Source organism: Somniosus microcephalus, chromosome 20, assembly GCF_052327205.1.
Source record: "Somniosus microcephalus isolate GS21.2 chromosome 20, FLI_Smic_1.0, whole genome shotgun sequence".
NCBI lineage: Eukaryota > Metazoa > Chordata > Chondrichthyes > Squaliformes > Somniosidae > Somniosus > Somniosus microcephalus.
Window position 1 is genome coordinate 57540674 of NC_141006.1, and position 6000 is coordinate 57546673.

A 6000-nucleotide genomic window follows, 5' to 3' on the forward strand; every position below is an offset into this window, starting at 1 on the left:
AGGATATGCTGATAGGGTGAGATGAAGTAAGGTGGGAGGAGGCTCGTGTGGAGCATAAACACCGGCATAGACCAGTTGGGCCGACTGGCCTGATTTTGTGCTATAAATTCTATGTAATTCTATGTAATGGCTGATCTGTATCTTAACTGCATCGACCCGCCTTGGTTCTGTAACCTTTAATACCTTTGCCTAACATACCTGAGTGCTGGGGACTGCTCCTTCAGGTCTCCAGCGATGGCCTGCTGCCCCAAACCCCACTCCTCTCTGTGGTCAGCGAGCGCTTCCTGCTGGGTCTGGGCGGGAGACTGACCGGGAGTTAAAATCACCCCGGCCTCACGCTGCAGGAGGCTGGACATCCAGGCTTGCATCCAATTGTTCAATACATTAATCGCCCTTTGAGTAATGAATTTCCAAGATGTAAATTTACTTTTCGCCAATTTAAATTTTTGCCCTCAGTTCTTATTAACCTTGCAATAATAACCTGAGTTCACCATATCTGTGACATTTTATATTTCATGTTACCTGACTTAGGACCCCGTTAACTAATTTCTGTCTAGGCTCAAACTTCTCGAATCTTTCCTCACAGCTCATCCTACAATTATCGAATATTACAGCACAGAAGGAGGTCATTTCGCCCATCATGCCTGTACCGGCCCTTTGAAAGAGCTGTCCAATTTAGTCCCACACCCCAGCTTTTTCTCCATAACCCTGCACATTAGTCCTCTTCAAGTACATGTCCAGTTGCCTTTTGAAAGTTCCTATTTGGAAGTTCAGATTCTGATTCCACCATCCTTTCAGGTAGTGCGTTTCAGATCTTAAATAATTTCGCCTCAATTCCCCTCTAGTTCTTTTGCCAATTATTTTAAATCCAGGACCTCTGGTTACCGACCCACTTGCCGGAGGAAATCCTCTTTACACTTGGGATCAGTCTTGCTCTTGCCTGCACCCTCTCCGAAACATGTGTAGCCTTTTAGAAATGTGGTGGCCAGAGTTTCACATAGTATTCCAAATGAGGTCAGATTAGCTTGAAATAATAAACCGAGTTCACCATATGCTCAGCATAAAGAAAGAAAGCAAGCACTTTCATTTATCTACCGCCTTTCACGATGTCAGGACATCCCAAACTGCTTTACAGCCAATTAAGTACTTTTTTGAAGTGTAGTCACCTTTTCAATGTAGGGAACGGAGCAGTTAATCTGCGCACAGCAAGGTCCCACAAACAGCAATGACCAGACCATTATTTTTTTAGCGTGATGTTGATTGAGGGATAAATATTGGCCCCAGTTTTACCAGGGAGAACTACCCATGCTCTTCTTCAAATAGTGCCATAGGATCTTTAACATTCAACTGAGAGAGCAGACGGGGCCTCGATTTAACATCTCATCCGAAAGACAGCACCTCCGACAGTGTAGCACTCCCTCAGTACTGCAGTGACGTGTCAGCCTGGATTATGTGCTCAAGTCAAGTGGGACTTGAACTAACAATATTTTGATTCAAAGGCAAGAGTGCTACCAACTGAACCAAGGCTGACCCCTTAACCTCTTGACTTCTGTAGATTTATATTCTACAGTACTGGCTCTGTATTCCAATATTCACTTATCTTTGATTGGTTCCTCAAGTTGTCTAGACATTGAAAATGATGCGTCTGCTCTCACTCCATGATCCCATTCACAGTCTCCCCATGCTAATTCCAGTCCCTTCATTGTATACCTATTCCTTCCCACACTTCACATTTGGCAGCATTAAGTTTCATTTGCCATTTGTCTGCCTATTTGCAAAACTGAAAGTCCTTGCCTACACAACAGTCAGTACGTCTCAAGCGTAATTCACTCCTTATGAAGTGATTTGAGACATTTCTGAAGCATGATGTGGCTTTATAAATGCAAGCCTTTCTGTCTGCAAGTCATTGCCTCCATTCTCCTTCCCAACTGCACTCTGTATTGTAGAGCTATCTGCAAATTAAAAAAAGTTTATAGTTGGATTCATCATCCAGGTCACTTATGTAGATAAGAATCAGGAGTCTTAGCATTGACCTCTGTCGCTCCCCCCTCAGCATGCCACAGTCTGACACTACACCTCTCACTGGCACTCTCCGCTTCCTATGTTTTATACAATTTCTTATCCAGCCCCAAGTTCAATCCTGGATTTGCATGGATTTTAGTTTCCTGTGGGACTTTGTCAAAAGCTTTCCAAATAAGCAACATCATAGAGAATTGCTCAAATAAGCCACGCTAGAGCATGGTTTTATGGACACCAGTAGCTCTCTAGTGTATCGTCCAAGCCTCCATTCTTCACAAGCAGGCCTAGACAATGAGTATCAGCAGCTTATCTGACCATGGGTGCATGGTCACCCAACCCTATCCTCACCCAATCTCCACACGCACACACACACACACACACACACACGTCCAATCCTGTCCTCACCCAATCTCCACACGCATACATGTGTAAACCTATCCTCACCCAATCTCCACACGCACATGCATGTCCAATCCTGTCCTCACTCAATCTTCACACACACACACACACACACACAGGTCCAATCCTGTCCTCTCCCAATCTCCACACACACATCCGCACATCCAATCGTATCCTGACCCAATCGCCACATACATATACAACAAACATTGTATCAACTTGCATTTATATAGCGCTTAAATGTCACAAAAACGTACATCACAGAGGCATAATCAGACAAAAATGGATGCTGACCCAATGAAGGAGATGTTATGAGAGATGACCAAAAGTTTGGTCAAAGAGGTAGGTTTTAAGGAGGATCTTAAAGGTGGAGCGCTGGAAGGGTTTAGGGAGGGAATCCCAGAGCGGGGGCCTAGGTAGCTGAAGGCACAGCCACAAATGGTGGGGCGAAGGAAGGGGGTCCTGCACAAACGATCAGAATCAGAAGAACACACCTTTCGAACCTTATCCTCACCCAATCTCCACACGCAGTTTCCAGCTGTGCTCACTGATTGATGAGCATGATTGGGAGTTCTGGTTGATTTTTTTGCCTTTCTAGCTGAGGAGTGTTGAGGTCAATTGTATCGCGGCAATTGCTGAGATTAGTCAACTAGAAGAGGAACCAAAACCAAGACCTTCCAGGTCCGTAAGGCTCAGCTACTCACATCTTTCAGAGAAGTTCTACTTTCAGATCAGATCTTCGGCGTCTGGTTTACATTTTAGAAATGTGCAGAAAATTTCATATAGCCATAGAATCATAGAGGTTTACAGCACAGAAGGAGGCCATTCGGACCATCGTATCTGTGCCGGCACCCCTCTGCTTCAAATAATTATCTATTCATCTCTGAAATAATGTATTAGCCTCTGCTTCAAACACTCAAGTAGCTCAGGCAGAGAAAAGTCAAAAATGCCACATATGCACGCACTCACATGCAGGCAGATCCTGTAACTGTGCAAGTGTTAAAGAAAGACTTGGATTTAAATAGCTCTTTTTACAACCTCAGGACGTCCCGAAGCGCTTTACAACCAGTGAAGTACTTTTGGCGTGTAGTCACTCTTGTAATGTCGGAAACGTGGCAGCCAATTTGCGCACAGCAAGGTCCCACAAACAATTTGATAATGACCAGATCAGCTGGTTTTAGGTGTTTGTTGAGGGATAAATATTGGCCAGGACACCGGGGAGAATTCCCCCTGCTCTTCTTTCAATAGTGCCGTGGGATCTTTTACTTCCACCTGAGATGGTTTAACGTCTCATCTGAACGACAGCACCTCCAACAGTGTAGCACTCCCTCAGCCTGGATTTTGTGCTCAAGTCTCTGGAGTGGGACTTGAACCCACAACCTTCTGACGCAGAGGCGAGAGAGAGAGTGCTACCCACTGGGCCACAGCTGGCACAATAAATTTCTTGGCTCCACAAAAAAATGTAATTCGAAAGGGTCTTTCTGCTCCAGGTCCTTCATTCCAAGTTAACTTCAGCGAAGTGCTTGTCTGCAGAGGCGAGGGAGGGGTGCGCGCCATCCAATTCCTAGGACATGTGTCAGGTGACTGCCTCCATCGTGACTCTTAGTGAAAGCCGAGTGGGGGGGGGAAAAAATAAATCAATCGCCTCCTGGCAAGAAACGAATGGCAGCTTTCATCAAATGAATTCCGAGTCTTTGAGCAATGCCAAGCTGCTAGTTGGCGCACGGCATCCACACCCAAAACAATCTGCTATTTGAACAAACTGCGCAATCCAACACAGCGGGTATGAAGCGCTTTAAAACCCCGCTTGCAAGCAAGAAAAAAAAAAGTAATTAGAGTTGGGTGCAAGTGACAACCAGCTCACTATTGTTCTGGATTATTCCGCTGGCAATGCAAGACCGTCAAACTGAGTTGAGATCTTAGATTCTAATACAATCGCGGGAGGGTGGTGAGGGGGAAGCACAGCAACAAAAATTAACCGTTGCCGTGCTGAATAATCAGGAACTTTGCCCAACTGGCATACTGACTGGCACAGTGCCCGGAGAGTTAAGATTCATTCAATGCCAGTCTAATGTGCAATTTAATATCAGCCATTCTGGTGCTTAGTGTCCAGCCACCCCACCTTCCTTCTGCATACAGAATCATGAGAATCTAAATGATCTATGCAAAAATAAATTAGATCCACCGCGCCCCACTGCAAACTACGATAGATTTGTGGCGTAAAAAGAGTTTGATTCCACAACATGTCTGTCGTTTATAACCTATCCACAAGGCCCATGGATTCCGAGACTGACCACGGCTGGTTTTTCTCCTCTTCGGCTGCGCTCTTTGAAAGAGCTTTGAGACAGTGCGACAGAACCCCGTCCAAATGTTTTCTTTCTCTCTCTCTCTCTCTTTCTCTCACTCAGGGATTTGTGCAGGACAAATAAAGTATTTAAATTGGGCTGTGTGTGTGAGTGTGTGTGTGAGTGTGTGTGTGTGTGTGTGTGTGCCAACTGGCTGGCTGGGTTTCCACATTCCCGCCTCTCCTGTTCTCTCTTCGCTTCCTCCACTGTAGGCAACTCAGCTTGGCAACCCTCCCAATACAAGCCCTTGGCGCAGCGCCAGCTGAGTGCCAGCTTATTCTCTGCAATCCGCAACCCAGCCACTTTTCCCCGAGAATGCTAACTGTTCCTTTGCCAGGAGATCGGCTCGAACCCAGCGCACTTGTTTACAAAACTTGGAACGCGAAGAAGAAGAATAAAAAAAGGGAACAAAAGCAAAAAGCAAAAAAAAAATCGCACAAGAGAAACAAACAGTAAAAAAAAATCCCGCAATTGAATCACTTACCATGCAAGACCCAAGATCTTTTCTTCTTTCCTCTCCTCAGAAGGCGACAGCTTACCTTAAAAAAAAACCCACACGTCGCTTGGCTCCTCCACGCGGGTTTTCACGAGGACAGTATGTATATATATACATAAGCATGCACATCGCACAGAAAAAAGAGAAACGCCCAAAAAAAATAAACAGGAAGGTGCCAAAACTCCTGTTGTACAATGTTTACCCAAACATGACAGACCCAACACCTGCCGTCAATTGCATTTTGGTGGGCAAGGGAAGCACACTGCTTTATATGGCACAAGACTGCCGTTCTGTGCCGTGAAGCATCCTGGGAAGTCCATGGAGCCGAAGCTTTGCTCATGTATATTTTATAAAGGTGCCCTGATGAATTTGATTAGAACCTGCGCAGCACAGACACACGACAGCCTCTTCCAGCCCAAGCCCGCTCCAGGTTTTCATAAGATGTGCTTTAACACTGGGAGGAGGGGGTGAAATGGATTATGCCTTTCTATCCTTTTTATTTCCCTTCACCTTTTTTTTTTCGTGCATGAGCTTGGGGAGAAGTGATGCGTTACCGATTTGTCAGCCCCAGCTGGACTACTGCAATGACCATACGGAACAAGCCCCCCGATATCATTAATCAGGGGGCGAACACTCAGGCGAATGAGATCGCACATATCCTTCTTCGCCACTTCAACTGCTGAGGGACAATTTCCCTTCCCCTCGCCAACCTCCCCGCCCCCCCCACCCCCCACCTTCCTT

At 45.8% G+C, this 6000-nt stretch overlaps 1 protein-coding gene across 1 annotated transcript in view; it reads right to left on the reverse strand.

The window, feature by feature from the left end:
- The window catches only part of LOC147103299 (uncharacterized), an 88341-nt gene extending 82787 nt beyond the window's left edge, over positions 1 to 5554 (reverse strand). The window contains exon 1 of the mRNA XM_085962763.1: positions 5248 to 5554. The gene's annotated coding sequence lies outside the window, so the exon portion shown is untranslated. The remainder of the gene's footprint in view (positions 1 to 5247) is intronic.
- Positions 5555 to 6000: the final 446 nt, after the last annotated feature.